Source organism: Aricia agestis, chromosome 8, assembly GCF_905147365.1.
Source record: "Aricia agestis chromosome 8, ilAriAges1.1, whole genome shotgun sequence".
NCBI lineage: Eukaryota > Metazoa > Arthropoda > Insecta > Lepidoptera > Lycaenidae > Aricia > Aricia agestis.
The window spans coordinates 512,501-529,109 of record NC_056413.1 but is presented as its reverse complement, the minus strand read 5'-3'; the positions used below and the strand labels follow the sequence as shown (position 1 = coordinate 529,109).

Genomic DNA, 16,609 nt, shown 5'->3' with positions numbered 1-16,609 from the left:
GTTCGATACCTAAAGGCGCGAGTGGGACAGGCCTGGCTATACATTAGTGAAAGAATTTTTGAAATCGGTCCAGTAATTCCTGAGATTTTTGCGTTCAAACAAACAAACTCTTGGACTTTATAATATAAATTATTAAAAGATGTAGAGCTACACCAAGTAGAAAAATTTCTAACGTCGAATAAAATTTCCTGCGACGGCCAGTCCAATGGATGTTTCGGTCAAACAATTCTATAATTTTGGACGCGTACAATCCGCATTTTCGGCATTATACATTCCGCGTAGCGGTACTACATGTGTGCGCGGCCACAACATAAAGGATATACAGTAAACCATCTTCATGAGACCGCTTAAATTGGCATACGCGCAATCAACATGATTTCAGATAACCAGAGGCAACAATTTAATATAGTTAAACTTCTCACGCTCCTGAAACTTATCTCTATGTCGAGTATGTTCGATTTGAAGTTTACACTTAAGTTTATCTACTGTATGATATGTACGCTATTTCGTAGCGGACAGTTAGTGACGTAGAGCGTATACGGTACGGTGCGGCTCACCGCACAGCAAGGCCGTCCGTCGGCCCCCCTAATCGCCCCCCTCCCCCCGCCTCCTCTTCAAAGCCCCCCACCGCCCCCTCGTCCGAGCACGTGCCCACTGAAATGTGCACGCGATTTTTGTGCTAACGGTACCATTGTGTATTTATATGGTAAGATTAGAAGCGTCTGATCTGTTTGGTTATTATGTTCGAACTCCTAATATATAATGTTGTAGCAATGTTTTGGTATTTGGCAGGTTTTGTTGGAATCTTGAATGGACGTTACACTTTTTTATGGACGACCAAAACGGTTGGTTTCGGACATTTGGATTGTTATAATTTGTCACTACCAAAACTGTATTTTAGGATACTGTGTTTTATTAGTTGGACGATCATAAATACGAAACATCGAGAAAGTCTTTAAAAGAGTTTATTGTAACTTATAACTACATAGATGAAACATGAAAATGTTTATAGGAAGCACCACTGCACGAGATGTAAGACATAAAAATATCATGTAGCAGGAAAAGGACTACGTCATAATTTTCATTCAAATCGGTTCAGCCGTTCAAACATGAAGGGGTAACAAGCAACAGACGGACCGACGTACTGATAGATATTAAATAGACGGACAGAAAGACATACAGACAGGCAGACACACATCCATGTATAAATATAATGTTAAGTAAGGATTGTAAAGATGTAAACAGATACACATATATCTTATATCTTTAAACGAGCAATTCTTGCATATATATACATATTATATAATTGGAATCTCGGAATCGGCTCCAACGATTTTCATGAAATTTAATATATAGGGGGTTTTGGAGGCGACAAATCGATCTAGCTAGGAATGATTTTTAGAAAATGTCATTTTATTCGTGTTTTATCGAAAACCGAGCAAAGCTCGGTCAAATAGCTAGTTGTAGATAAATCCAGACATGCAATAGACGTACATTCACATAATATTAAGAAATTTTTAAATTATCAAAAAAACTACATGAAAATCGGTCCACCCGTTTGGATGCTACGATGCCACGGACAGACACACACAAACAGACAGACGGACACATCATACATAATATAACACTTCTTTTTTTTGTTGGGGTTAAAAATACCTACAGTCCTACTCTCCACCGTTCTCGTCGTAACTCGTAGGACAAAAAAAGCCAGACGGTTGTTATTATGCGTTGTGACTTGTGACGTCACTGCGGGTGGCGGCGGCGGGCGGCGGGCGGCGGCCCTGCGGTACAGTTACACCGGAGCGAGGACCTCGCGGTCAACGTCACCACCGAAAAGCCTTAATAGACTCACCGCGTTATTGTAACCGAATTTACAAAAAAGAGGACGATTAGGGAAATACGTTGAGATTCCCGCTCGACTACATTATTGGAGGAAAAGTTATTTATTCAGAAAATTCCATACTAATAATCTTGATAAAAAGCAATCAATTCATCCATACTAATATTATTAATGAGAAAGAGTGTCTGTTTGTCTGTTTCCTCTTCACGTTCAAACCGCTGAACCGATTTTGCTGGGCAATGGGCATGGAGATACTTTGAATCCCGGGAAAGGACATAGGATAGTTTTTATCCCGAAAAAATGTACGGTTTCCGAGCGATAAACGAATTTTGGCGCAACGAACTCCGTTACGCCAAAATATACTAGATAATGCCTGCGCATCATCTAGTATAATTTTATTTTTCTTCAATAAAATATGATTGTTATAACGTGGGAATCGAGTCAACTTCCACGAGCTACATTTTAACTCACTGGACCAGGGATCCATCTAATCCTACTCTAGATCATCTGAACTAAATTCCGTCTTAATGTTCATCCTTTCTCACGTAGCATCCGCAGTCCGCACAGCCTTCACTCGAACATGTTATAACGTAGATTATAATCGATCTACTTAAAACGCAAGCCTGCAGTTTAAACGTGAAATATGTCTTATTATATTATTCAATTTAGAAGAATTTTAAGACAAGTTGTTGTGACTGTTTTTGACGATTTGGACATAGACATGTGAAGATTTCGTGAAATTAGCCAGTCAAAAAAGTTATGAAGTTGAACTCTATTAAATAACCTTAATTCGGTAAATGAGAAGAATATAAACTGGTAGTATTATAGGACGTTTTTATACTTTGTTTTTGAATTGTAATTTAAAGGAGTATAATATATGTATTGTCACATTAATTTACCGTTTATATACCGTTTATATTCTTTAGATACCAAATACCAATACTACAAATATGAAAGTCGGTCTATCTGTCCAGATGTAGTAACCTCTTTACGTTCAACCGCTGAGCCGATTTTGATCAACAGAAAATTACAAAGGATACAGGTATTTATCACTCTCATAATAAATACTTTGACCTTTGTCCCCATGTACTTACAATCTACATCTCTCGTGCGATAAACGAAGTTATGGTGTAACGAGGTCTAGCTAGTTGTTTATAAACATTAAGTCTACCTCTAGTTTCTACACATTAGACATAAGCAGGTGACAGGAATCCTTGAACCTGCGTGCGAGCGAGACGGCGAGTTCAACGTCCTGCTCTGTCAACTTGACACACATTTCATTGAATGAGGCGCAGGCTAGGCGCAGGACTTAGCCTAGGAGTACGTTTTTTGTGCGGAAGTAGACTGGATTGCTGTAGTCTAGGAGATGTAGTACGATTTTGAATAAGTCATGGGTATATTTGTATCCAAGTATATACAGCCATCTGTGACCTACGTTAACAAAGTTGTAAGGTGGTCAAAATGTAAGTGTTAAAGGCTATGATTATAATAAATAGGGTAAGATTCTAGAAAATCTTGCACAATCATTACTTATAGGGTAAACAGCTAATCATACCAAAAAACATATAAAACTCAAACTATCAATTTAATAACTAAACGATAAGGGCCCTAAAATTTGATTCCCACAAACCACTATGATTATATCAACCCTAAGAAAGTATCTAGTTATTTAATATGTATAAAAACTTATCCGCTCCATCCCTGGGATAGCAAACAGCCAAACAACCCTTCCCGGATATCGACTCGATACCGGAAGCACGTGGGACTGGGTCACGAGATGAGCCATTAGATTCAACCACCTGTCTTGTATCAGCTGACTTAGAAAACTAAAGTCCGAACCGTGAGAAGTAGCACGGAATAAGAAATTTTTATTTGCTTGTATACTAAACTAAAAATGCGAAAATGTGTATCTTTAACCTGTTTACGTTTGTTCCGCTAAGAAATGTGAATTTTCCGTGCTTATAATCTAAGTGCAAACAGTAGCTTGTTATTAATACTATTATTATAATATTAGGCTTAAATGAGCCGTTTCGTACCATTAAAAAGTTACGAACAAAATGTACTTTTTACTTCAGACTACAAGAATACTTCGTAATTCCATAGGTTGTTCGGAACCTGTTACCGAAAATATATGGAAGCAAAAAATGATTTTCAGAAAGATCTAAAAACAAGTACAATTGTCTCAAGAGAGAACTTATTAGACATTACTAAAAAATATTAATTATAATTATGGCCGAATCGCGACCACAGACTCTATTTAATTATGCAGCTCGACAAAATTAATATACACCTGTGTGACCATATTGGAATATTCGACACTTGTTACCGAAACTGAAAAAAAGTGAGACTGCGGCCAGATGCTTCGTCATTAATTATACGAATTATAATATTATAACAGCTGCGTGAAATTATTGATCGCTCGTATAATGTTTGGGATCAAATATTTTGACAACAAGTAGCATACAAGCCATATGGAAAAGGTTTTTCTAGGTAGCAAACGTTGTTCATTCATAAAAATAAGAAAAAAAATCGGTATTCTTATAATATACTATGTTGTCTAATCTTATCACATCTTTAGATTTTAAGTTAGAAGTTTTTTTATGAATATATTGACACGACGGTTGTAAAACTGATAAAATCGTAACCTTTAGGTGCCTGCAGTTTTTGCAGGTTGTACGCCAAAATCACTTGAAATATTTATTTCTATACTAGATGATGCCCGCAACTCCTTTGCGCCAAAACTCGTTTATTGCGCGGGGACCGTACATTTTTTCGGAACAAAAAGTTTTCTATGTCCTTTCCTGGGACTTAAAGTATCTCTATACCAAATTTCAACAAAATCGGTTCAGCGGCTTGGGCGTGAAGAGGTAACAGACAGGCAGACACACTTTCGCATTTATAAAATTACTTAGTATGGATCTTGTTTCAGATCTTATCTGCCTGTACCTTGAGTATTGGAAACTGGAGTACTGAAACGTTTGTTAGCAATAATTACTGGATTTGTCACAAATGTATCTAGTTACGCATTTAATTCTGCTGTTATTAGGATTTCAATACAATATGTCACTCCGTTTTGTATCGATACATCAAAATTAAACAACAAAGTACAAAGGGTTTAATTCATACTATTACACCCCAAAAATTCCCATGGATTTACGTTTATCGAACACTAAATTTCAACCTAATTTCCTTCATCATAAGGTTTATATTTGCCTCACTGAATGTTCGAGAGTACCTGAATAAGTTCCAAATTCAAATATTGATTGAAGGGTTGGACATCTGCCGGAGAAAGCCTCACGCGATGGGAAAGGCTTTTGGTAACATGTGTGATCTCTTTGTATCATGACATGTGCTCTTATTCATAACCAAAATATAATAAAAAGCCGAAAATTTTGTCTAATTTTTTTGGTCTTTTTTGAAGGAAAATGTTAACCAACTTTTGTATTTTTTTTATTTTATGGGTCACAGATTCCATAAATATTGTAACAAAAATCAAATATGTTTGCAGTATAACCAATCATTACAATTTATTATAAGATTTCTTAATTTCTTACATTAGACATCAACGCGTTACGAAGTTCGCGTTTATTGACTTTGTACTTTTCTTGCAAAGAATGTAAGATATTTTAATATAAAATATTATTTAAATTTTTATCTTGTTGCTTAGATTGGTAGTGACAATTTATAGCTTAGAGACCCCAGTAGCACTTTCGAATTACCTATACGAGAGGAATGTTTTTACTGAATTTGTTCACAAAATCGTGTGGTATATAGACTAGAATCTATATTATTACATAGCGACTAGCGAGATATTGAGTTAGTGTGTGAGATGCGCCTGCGCCGGCTTTCTCTCGTGACGTGCGTGCGCACCACACACACACATTCACATACATACACGCATATAGGCTATGACAACTTGCAATACCTACTGCCAATGCTCAATAAAACTCGTAAAATGGACAAAAACTGCTACATAATTTTTTAGTACACAAGTCACAAACAAAGAATTCATTTTGAAATAATATTTTATAACAAAATATTAATATACCAGCTGTTGGTTATCCTTAACACGCTGGCAATTTTTTTTTATACTAATATCTTTAATGTACAAAAAAGAATTTTCTAGATCTTTAGATATCTCTATTTTAGTGTGGATCCACTACTTTACCTATTTTGGTAAGAAAATAATTTCGATTTGGCAATGGCCTAGCCGGCGTGCCTGGCCTAGGCCACCTAGGCGTCTCCGGCTAGGCTACCCCGGGTCGCGGTATCGCTAGGTCAGTCAGCTGACTTTCTCCCGGTCGTTAGTATGCTGCGGGCGCGCGGTGACGGCACCAGCCGGGTTATTGACCAAAACACTTTCTACTGACGGACGAACAGATCATGTGCAAAATCTGATACGTCTGATACGTCCTTGACGACTTGACAACGACTCGAGAGAATATTCTGTAGCTTATGATGTTTAATCTGTGGTCCAAGCCGCAGAGCCAGTCTCAAAACTTAATATTTAATGTTAAAATGTGTAAAATTGTTTTCCTAAATATCTGAAACCTGTAGATGCAATGTATTACATGAAATGATAGAATTAAGTCTTGTTAAAAGTTTAATAGCGTTTTCGGCACTTCCTGGGGCAGGACAGGCCGAATGGATACGGAAATAGCCGAACAAAACTGGTGATCCACGAAGCACTTATTAGTAATACGCAGATTGTGTAGTATTTTAAAGTTCGGCTTATTTCGTATCCATTCGTCCTGCCCTGCCCCGGGGCAGATTTAGATGCCAAAAACACTATTGGTTACAATAAGTGTTCCAATATTATTATAAACCTAAATACGTAAATCGTATATGAAAGCTACCAAGGTCATTATTAGGATATAATATCTTTAACAACGCATCACTTATAAAAATCATATAATTATTTTAGTAGTACTCTGGAATAACAAATATAGACAGGATATTAACTTTAAAACTATAGATTTTAGTAGTAAACGGATGTGATGCATGTGTCAGAGATTGACCATCGGGGTTTCAGCATTTTTCGGGAAAACTGTGTGTTGCAAAGTTTGAATAACTGTTTGTTTTGTAGTGACGAATCTTATGAAACCCGACTCTAGATCTGTCGCAATTGCTACTGAGTCAGAAGAATTATGCATATTATTATCTAGTATGTGTGTTCGTTACAAACAAGAACTTCTTAATAAGCATCTGTTATAAGCAATAGTCCTGAAAAACATTCTAAAGTGGCTTTTGAAAAAAATCTATTTCTTTCTTGAATTTTCGCTAGACGTTTAAAATTTTATTCATCTGATGCTAAAAAAGGATACAATTTAAAATTTACTTCTTACAGTTAAGGGTAGGTACTCTGGTATATGTGAGGACTGAGGAAAAGTGTTGTTACTGTAATTAAATTCCAGTCCAAGAATTTTGCTTCACGTCTAATTATTAAATATTTCACGTCTTATCTTGTTCCTTTTTGTTTTACTACAACATGTAGTAAAATCTGCTAAAACAAGAAGTAGTGTTATAATAATAGTTATTGTAGTAGCACGTAGTGATGCTTCATCTTTTTATTAAGATACAGTTATGGAACAATTAAGTGTAGGCACGGGTGAGTAAGTATAATAAGTAGTATTTTTTGTTCTCCCTCATAGGTTTAGCTACATCTCACTCGCCTGTCAATGTACTGTTATATGAATCATTAGATCTTATGAACAACTAGAAAAAAATATAATATTTCACAATGTTGTATATCAGTATCCCAAATTCTTGTGCTTAATTTACTGACTTTGAACTTAACCTATCAATCCCCAAGCGGCAGCCGGCTGTCGCATAACAATTGAAAATCTATCGTGTCTGCGATACCCACGATGGAGGTGTTCAGATGAATTTTCTTAAAATCATTAACTGATTTGTGACCAATCAACGCGATTGAAAAAAGTAATTATATCGACTGCATCAAAGCTATTTGTAGACTGGATTATAGTTAGATTATTTACAGAATAGCAATTGGCGCAAATAACGTTTTGCGTTGTGTTTTTTACAGACCAAATGTAACTTTTCTTTAGCATTGCATAAGCATGACTTATCAGTTGTCATTCAGATCGTTCGTAACAAACATCCTAACCGTGAACGGTGAAACGCACTTGACCGCGTGGTCACTCCCCCCTCTCCCCTTTAGTGAAAGTTACCTCCCCCCCCCCAGATATGTGTCAGCATTAGGTCCCCTTTCTATTGCACTAGGTCTAGCCTAGTGTGTGACTTGTGTGCTGATGTATGTTGACAATATGACATCAAAGCGTGTGACGCGCCGCCATTATTTGCTAGTGTTATATATTCAAGGAGGCACCCTATAAATACATTTTTTATTATACAGATGAAGGAATTTCTGCAAATATGAAGTGTAAAAGATTCAACGTTTTAAATATAGAGTCATGTAAACTAGTCTATAAGAGTTTCTTTACTCCTATGCTGAAACGTTTGTTTCATCGAAAAATAAATATTGATTTCATGAAATATGTAAAGTTACAATTTTAACATGCAGAATCATTATGAATGATATCAAAACATTGCATATCAAAATGAAGCAAGAAATAAGGCAAAATATTTTCAAATAATTTTAAGCGTAAAAGTAACAAGTATAGACTCAAAATTCATCAGAAATACTTAAGTTTTAATACAAAACCCCAGCTATCAAACTGTCAATATAAATTAATGAAGTGAAAATAAAGTATGTTATTTATAAGTCGTTAATTTTAGTATCTGGGCCACGACTGGTCGATTTAAAAACATGATCTATCAATATTTCGGACACAGACGGTGTGAACTGTCTCATTTACAAACACACCACTAAAGCTAACTGTGTTTTGACAATTTGCATTGCCAGACACTAAACTTCCTCACTATAATTATAAATGCGATAGTGTGTCTGTCTGTCCGTCTGTCTGTCACCTCTTCACGCCCAAACCGCTGAACTGATTTGACTGAAATTTGGTATGGATATACTTTGAGTCCCGGAAAAGGACATAGGATACTTTTATCTCGAAAAAATGTACGGTTCCCGCGCGATAAACTAATTATGGTACAATGGAGTTGCGGGTGTCATCTAGTAACAATATAATTAATAATACCTTAATGAACTTGTACCAGTTTTCTGAAATTATAAGCAAGTGCTCTATCTTTGAAACTGCTACCTTAATCGTAAAGTTCGAGGCAAAACATATAAAAATATTAAAATAGGCAACGAACAAGAAATAAAAGAATTAAGATGAGAATTTTAACAGTATCTTTAAAATGTAAATTAAACACGTAAAACAATTCCTTCTCAATTTACTTATAAGTTCAGTTTTATTTAAATACATTTATGGAATAATAGTGCATATTGGATAAAAAGTATTATTTAATATTATATTATGCATGTTTAATAAGAATTTCAGAAGAACTACAACTTAAATATAGTGCACAAAAGAAACGGCTTTCTTATAAAATCCAGCTACGTAACTGATTTTGTTGTTTCTTTATTTTAGAAATTCCTTGAATTTTTTAAAATATTTACAAGATATTTCTAGCAAATTCATTTAAGTTTGTAGACATGTTATTTTTGAAATACATACATATCTGGTTTTTGTTTGTTCTTCTTCAAGTTGAAATAACTGGGTGTCTATGCAGTTCGTTAAGAAAGTAATTACTCTCTTTCAAATGTCAACACTAATAAGTAATAAGTATCTACATAAGTACTGTTTTAAAATATTTCACATATTCACATTTTCTGGATAAACAGTTATGATCTTAAAATGCTAGACACAATCGTTTAAGGATTTTATGTACTATCAGAAAAGTTGATTCCTAGGCAGATGGCGGACCTAAGTAATTTGGTCGCGTTCAGTCAAACCCATTTGACCATTCACAGCTAACATTAAATTGACATAAACCGACCACATGACGTAGGTCTGTCAACTGCCTAGGAATCAATTTCCTCGATGGTATATAATATTATATAATAATTATATTTTAAGATAATTAGTAATTTCAGCCTTTGAAAACTGCGACATTATCTAATATATAAAAATAAGTCGGGTTTTCCTTCCTGACGCTATAACTCCAGGCACGAACCGATTTCCACGGTTTTGCATTCGTTGGAAAGGTTTTGGGTTCCGTGAGGTGTATAGAAAAAAAATTCAGAAAAAACTTCAAGAAAACAGCAGAAAACAGGGAAAATAATTTTATGGCAAAACAACATTTGCCGGGACAGCTAGTTCAAAATATATTCGAGAGTTTCCACAGAAAAGTTCGAAATTTAAAAAAATGTATGGTAAATGTCCCATACACAATATACACTAATTGATATCCAACTTTGATCGAAATTATCGAATGTTACTTATCTTAAAGCCTAGTATCCAGTACAGGGTGTAACAAATCTAAGTGATATTACTTAGGGTGTGTGTCACTTATATTCAGTTCACTGTAAAGGTAGAAGCGCTGACAGAGCAATTTTTTTGCTATTTGTATGGGTAAGCACCCCAGCGTCATAAACTTGCCCATACAAGTAAAAAAAAGTTACTCATTCAGCACCGCAGTCAACTCTATACAGGGGACCCGTATACACCCTAAAGTATTGTCACTTTGTTTTGTTCACCCTGTATAGACACTTAGGTTGTGACCTGATGATGACGAGCTCACCTGTGGGCGGGGTTGCTCAACTGTGAGTCAGCTAATGTCCATGAAGGTCGCAGTCTGCACCCCGCCTTACACTGACACGGCATTCCGTTAGCTAAGCTTAGTACACACGTGATTAGCCTAATTTAGTGATGTTACTTTGCGTTTAGTTCGGGTGTTCGATTCTCGCACCTCGAAAGTTGATTCGGCCGCTGGCAACTCCCAAGGATATTCGGAAAATGTATGATAAGGCCCTGTAGACAAATGGCATGCGAAATATCGTAAACGCCAACAAAATGTATGGGATTTGACATTAGTATTCGCTAGCGAAGCGATGACTTATGTCAAATCGCATACATTTTGTTGGCGTTTACGATAAGCGTTTGCCACTTGTCTAGTAGGGCAAGGTAGATTAAATGATGAATTTCATTGATGATACTATAGGTACGTTATCAATCCAGTGGGATAACACAGATACGCGATCACCATCACATAGTGGTACAACTGATTATGCTTTTTTCATTATGTCTCTCTCCTCCTCTGAAACTGAACTACTGAACTGAAACTACTAAGGTGTGGCTTGTAATTGATTAAATATACTTAATAGATTAAGGTACCTCAAATTAATGCAACCTTTACATACAGATTTTACCTATTAAGATTAGTAAATGTATGTGAAATGAAAAGTAAATGGGTGCAATAATAATGAGCAAAAAGCTGTCCTCCTTAAATGGGTATAAGAGCTTTCTGCCAGCCTTATTTTGGGTAAAACAGAGAACAGAGAACCTAGCTCTAATATAAAAAAATATGTATCTAAATCCATATTTCTTTGTTTGTCGCGTGCCAAACCAAGAGATAATAACCATCCTAGAACCAGGTTTAGGAGATGAACTCATAAATAATTGTGATGTTTCGTCTCGTTTTAGTGGTATACCGTTTCGCGCCCGCGTAGCCTAAATGTGGAATCAATTGCCGAGCAGCCGCAGCTGACTCATCCTGATGCGTGTAGACTTGTAGAGACTTGCTACGAAGACTTAGGAACTATCAGAGAAGTTGATATATACGCAGATGGCGGACGTATGTAATTTAGTCGTGTTAAGTCAAACCCAGCCGACAGATAACGATTAACATCGAATTGACATAATCTAACTAAATGACGTGAGTCCGTCAACTGCCTATGAAACAATTTCTTCAATGGTACATGGAGTTACAATTTTCGATTTACCTACAAAGTAGCAAATTCCGAGTATCGAGGTTGGATTGTCTGACAAGAACGAAGATTCTTGCTTCGGATGGGCATGTAAATAGTCTGTTCTGCGCCTGATCATTCATAAGTTAAGACTAACGAGAAATCAGGCGATACTTCGTCTGAGAGTTGTTTTACGGCGGAGAGTTAAAGATCTCTAGCAGGTGTTCTTGCGTATGTCAATACACATGCAAGTTACATTGGTTCATTCTGACAGTGAAACCGCGCTGATCCTTATTATAAAGAGTGACCGCGGTTAGTGGGAATCCGTTGGTTCGCACTAGAGCGGATTCAGGTTCGATCCCGGGTGGAGGCGTGTACCAATTAGACATTTTCTGATCTCAAGTACATAATACGGACGCTCGTACGGTGAAGGAAAACATCGTAAGGAAATCCGCACATGGTTGGTCCCAGACGTATTGACCTGCTCATTCATCTAGACTAGGCTGACTATATTGCGAGAATGCCGTATATGCTTGGGCAACCATATGGACATTTAAAAATCTTGTCCCAGACACTACAGCATCTGAAGAGTTAGCCGATGGAAAGTTAGCAAAGGCCTGAGTAGCATTGGCTTTTGCCAATGATACTCAGTCTGAAATAGTGACACGTCATTAGTCATTACCGACTACGACACCATTGCTAGGCTCGAGACAATCAGGAGCCTGAGCGAATATTCTTCTCTGAGTACGGCGACACGGAAAAATAAACAAAAATATCATTTAAATAATACACCACAATAGATAATAGTGGTTAGGTTAAAGACCTTGTTTCTATTAACCGAAATCAATATATTCGCTGATAACTCGCCGACACACTAGCATATAGTAATACATTACGGTCTATATACTGAGGTAACACAGTTTCAGTAATTACTGATTGTCAAAACTGTTTCGTGCATTACAAGTGGCGCGAATCGATCCTCGAGTCCGTTCTGAAATATTTTACCTCTAGTTTGTATAGCAATGATGCTTATACCGACTTCATAAAGGCCATATTAGACACGAAATAGCTCTTAAGGATGCGACATGGACAAGTTTAATATCTGGACATTGGGCCGTCCTGAAAGTCCTGAATTAGTATCTAGATTACTTTTTATTCGTCTATAGGTGGATTTAATGAGCTGTCGTTAAACGACTGGTTTAGGGCTTTTCATGTTCTTTCCATGGCAGTGCGTTTCTTCGCCACGTCATATCACATGACTTTTGCCACTCAATAACCAATAGAAATAAATCTGTTGAAATTTTCAGCGAAAAAACGGTATTTAATAAACATACTCGTAATATAGTTTTTTTTTTTCGTTTTACGCTCGGCTATTGACCTCTCACAATGCGTAAGGCCGCGCACCGTGACGTGTGTTCACCGCTTGGCCGCGGGAAAGAGACAAATGTTGAAAAGAGACAGCTGCGTATACAGCCTTGTTGACCTAATAACATTGCCAAAATTTTCCCAAAAAGTGACCTAAAAATCTATAAATATGCAAAAGACTATAATTTTCTTAATATAAGTATATATTTTTAATTTAAAAAATAATAAAATATTTAAATAGGTAATGGTGTGTTACTTTAGTCTACTTTAAGTTGAAACTAGGTCAAGTGGAAAATTACCAAAAAATCGGGACCTACTTAGCAACTAAATTAAGCAAAATAAGTTAAATGTATAGCTTCCGATTGAAATAAACAACAGTTATTACCTTTTTTTGTCAGCAACAAATCTAATAAGATCTTTCTGACAAAATTTTTCCAGTGTTATAACAGTTAAATACACGAAAAAACTGGAACTGTAACTATTTTTCAGACGTGAAAAACACCATATTATTAGCAATTGAAATCTACAAATTCATACTACAGATAATCTTATTGCTATTCAGATTATTTTTAAAGAAAAATCTACGCCAATGATGGGGTAATTTCCTCATAATATTTAAACTGAAAACCTTTTACGTAACACTGAAACTTACAACTAGATCACTCACCTGAAATGATCAATCAAAGTGTCAGCTGTCAAATCCAAATGAACATAATTCACTGTGTCCGAGTGTCGCGACCACGCGCGACCGCGACCGACGCCGCAGGGAACAGAGGGTTGGGACTAGAAAAGAAAGAGCCGATGTAGTGAAGCCCAGCATGCGGTTAGTAGGATAGCGATTGGCAAAAATAAAAAGGACCAGGAAGACCCTCGAGAAAGAAAAACACTAACGGAAATATCCAAAGTCCTCTAGAGTCACGGGCACGGTTTATTGATGCCAATGCGAGCACATGCCTTTGATAGTCCGGTCGGTTCGGATAGTAGCACGATATCACTGTCACTGGCACTACACTGGCGGGCGGGGGCCGCGCGCGCTGCTTGACGACTGCGCGCGCGCACCCCACTCGCCAACCGAAATCCTACCACCGCGCCGCCGCTCAAGCGGGGCCGCACTACATTTTCCGCGGCCCGATAATCTACAACCTGAATTGAGTTCATTCGTTTTTCAAAATATCTCAAATAGGAATCTAAAGCTTTTGGAAGGGTTTTGATCATGATTGGAATATAAATAAATATACACATTTGCAGTCAAATTTTTGAAGTAACGGCTCAAATGATCTAGATTTAGCTGCATCCCAAATCTAGCTTAACGAATGCAGGTCACGAGCCGAGTGTAGACAGTAATTACACGGATTAATTTCGTGAGATCTGCACGAGATAGTGTTACAATTAGAGCGGTAACGTGTTTCGGATTCCCACACTGTGCTTATTTTATTATTGTGATCATTAATTTTGCTAATTTTAAGCGTAAAAAACGGTTTATTTTGATAGTTAAACGAACAATATGAGTATTAATTCGTAGCTTTTCTCTAAAGTAATAAATGTCTCAAATTATTAAATTAATAGTATTTAAAAACCCTAGGTATATTATAATAATAATAATAACCATTTATTTCAGGTCACAAAAATACATAGTGTTAGCAGAAATACAATTAAAATGCTATATGCTTGAGCATTTCAAATAAAGTTTCTAATAAGGTTAATGATATTCCTTGAACATTTCTAAGCTGTTATACATTGAACAGGATAATATTTTTGGAGGTTTTTATTGATAATATTTATTTCTATTTCTTTTCACAACCAAATAACACCCAAAAATAAAAACTGGTTGCGACGCATTTCTCTCTAAGTTGGGCAGCACTGACAACTATCTCCGATGCGTACACACCGGCTCGCACGCACGCCTACCGCCGCAGCCTACAGACCTACTAACTCGTTCACTCGAAACTCGGCTTTACCTCTACATAATAAAGTTTCAAATCCCGCGAGCGAAAGTTCAGGACCTACTAAACGCTCCACCTAATTGTTCCCCTTATTTTCTAAGCGGTAAGGTGGAAAGTCGCATGCGGTGTTGTCGGTAAGTGGTCCGTAAGTGGGCCAGTGGTTTTCTTCGGCGAGGCCCAGCAAGGTCCTCTTGAACTTGTCATTAATTGCCCCGCGTATATCGCCGGCGATCAGCCTGAGTTAATCAACTCGGGTGCGCCGGTAGCACCCACAGGCTGTATATCTGGCCCTCCTCATATTGAGTAGAACTAAGTCTCTAGACTCTACTGGCTAGTCAGATCTTTACAGGGTTAATCTTATTTAAATAATTGGAATGAAGACTTATGTTTTTAAGCTTGATACGAAAAACCGTTTAGGATTTAAAGTGTGCCAAAAAATTCGAAGAGATATTCCCCAAACTACGTACACCAAACATAACTTCTTTCTAGCGAGTAATATTGCTACACAAAGGTCATTTTATCAAATTTTATCAAAAGAAACACAAACAAATATGTTACAGGTGTGTCATCAGATTGACATCTTATGGGTCCGCATTCACGACTGCTCCAAACTGGTCGCAATCAAGAAAATCGTCGAGACTGGTCGAATTGTATGCCATTACCGCTAATCCATGGGTTTCGGATATTATTAACTTTATTCCAGTCTTCATTATTCATATTTTTAAGATTTGCAGTGTGTTATTGTTGTGAGAAAAAATAAATATATAATTTTTGAATTGATTGCATATTATTTGAATTAAATTAATAGCTTTTGACGTAAAACAAATAAAATAAAATGAAAACTTGATGTTGCTGGCGGCTCTTCGTACGCACGGAATGGCGTGCGTAAATTTTCCTGCCGTAAGAAGTAGCCTACTGAGTACTGGCTACTCGTATCCTGTGTTTGTCTAAGTTTGTGCCAATTTTTTATAAAATTACGTTCAAAATTTCAAAATCTTTTCAATGCAAAAAAAACTCCTCTTACATACATGATATCAATTAATTTTTAATAAAATATCTAATAATAATACTCCCCACACCGGTTTCGGTGACGGTGGCCGGTTTCATTGAAACCAGGCCAGGTACGCAGGAGTAATTTTATAGTGCCCAAGTGTGTGCGCAGTACACAAGAGCACTCTCTATGCCTTTTACTCTCATAACCCAGTGGGACAGAAGACCGACACGACTAGGGAGAGATCAGGCGCAGGACCGACTTTTTACATGCCCATCCGACGCATGGATCATCTCACTTGTCAGACAATCAGGTGATCAGCCTGCATTGTCCTAACCAAACTTGGAAATAACATGTTTCCAACGCGGGATTCGAACCCACGACCTCCGGAGTCGAGAGCGACGCTCTAAGCACTAGACCACGGAGGCGTTCAAATATATAAATGAGTAATATTTCCAAATTCCGTCTACTGAAATAAAATTTATTGAATTAAGTACAAAAATGTCATTATTTAGGGTTACGTATCCAAAGGGCTAAAATTACTACGACTTCGATTATTACCAAGACTTCGATGTCAGTCTGTCATTCCGTATTTTTGTCTGTCTCCAGGCTGTATCTCAAAAACCACT

The 16,609-nt window shown here is 36.8% G+C and overlaps 1 protein-coding gene across 1 annotated transcript in view; it reads right to left on the bottom strand.

The window, feature by feature from the left end:
• Nucleotides 1–13,814, bottom strand: part of LOC121729444 (ichor) — a 53,026-nt gene extending 39,212 nt beyond the window's left edge. Inside the window, exon 1 of the mRNA XM_042117961.1 lies at nt 13,714–13,814. The gene's annotated coding sequence lies outside the window, so the exon portion shown is untranslated. The remainder of the gene's footprint in view (nt 1–13,713) is intronic.
• Nucleotides 13,815–16,609: the final 2,795 nt, after the last annotated feature.